Raw genomic sequence first — 1,002 nt, forward strand, 5'->3', positions numbered from 1 at the left:
TTAGTCTCCAGAGAGACACCATTGCTCTTCAGTACTTTGGAGAGGTCCCTAATAGCAGACTTTCCCATGGCAATGCGCCTTTTAATTTCCTGGCTGATGGTGCCAAGAGTGTTGACTGTGGAGCCAAGCAAACTAAAGATGTGTACAATCTCAATCTCTTCACCATCCAAGTGGTAAATTCAGAATTTGAGTATAGTCTGATTCTGGAAATTGGGAAACCAAGAAAAGAAACTTCAATTATATATAACAAGCAAAAAGGAGTCATTAAATTGTTTCAAGCTATGAGATCCACTTAAGGGCAAAAACTTAATCAAACTCTCCTTCACAGTGTTGGGGTCCGTATTCCCATGTGGCTAAGTGATAGCAAAGTAGGTATGTAGTCTCTGAGAAGAGCACTGAGCAGTCCCTGACTGGTTTCATAGTTTTACTTGGGCTTCAACAGTGACCTCAAATCTTCTGTGTTCATCTTAGTCCATATGTACCAGAGACTGGACTAGCTGGTCTGAAGCCAAAATGAAGGGAACAGGGAGGTTGAGTTATGGAGCAGGAGGATCATCCGTCTGTTTTATTCTTGACCTGTGTGAGTTCTTGAGGTTTAACTTTTAAATGAGTCCTATAATGTTGTTTGAGATGATCAGACCTCATAAATTGTCGGCTGCACTGGTCACATTCAAATGGTCGACATTTTGTATGGATCTTCATATGGCGTGTAAGTTCATCCGAACGGGAGAATTTCGAGCCACAGCCTTTCCACACACATTGATATGGCCTCTCACCTATAAAAGAATGGAGAACAGGGTAGCTGGTGAGTAAGAATATTCAGGGACAGCCCAAGGTCTGACTTTATGGGACACAATACGACTAGGGAGTCAAAAAGAAGACAGGAATCATACTATTAGGATTTTCCTTCCCCATCATCTTGGAAGTTTTTCTAGATGACAAACTAGTGAGACCATCACAGCTTGTTTCCAAGTTTAAAGCATGAAAAGCTAATCACAAATG

The sequence above is a fragment of the Elephantulus edwardii genome, unplaced genomic scaffold, assembly GCF_000299155.1.
Source record: "Elephantulus edwardii isolate Elephantulus edwardi_28Jun2011 unplaced genomic scaffold, EleEdw1.0 scaffold00243, whole genome shotgun sequence".
Classification (NCBI taxonomy): Eukaryota; Metazoa; Chordata; class Mammalia; order Macroscelidea; family Macroscelididae; genus Elephantulus; species Elephantulus edwardii.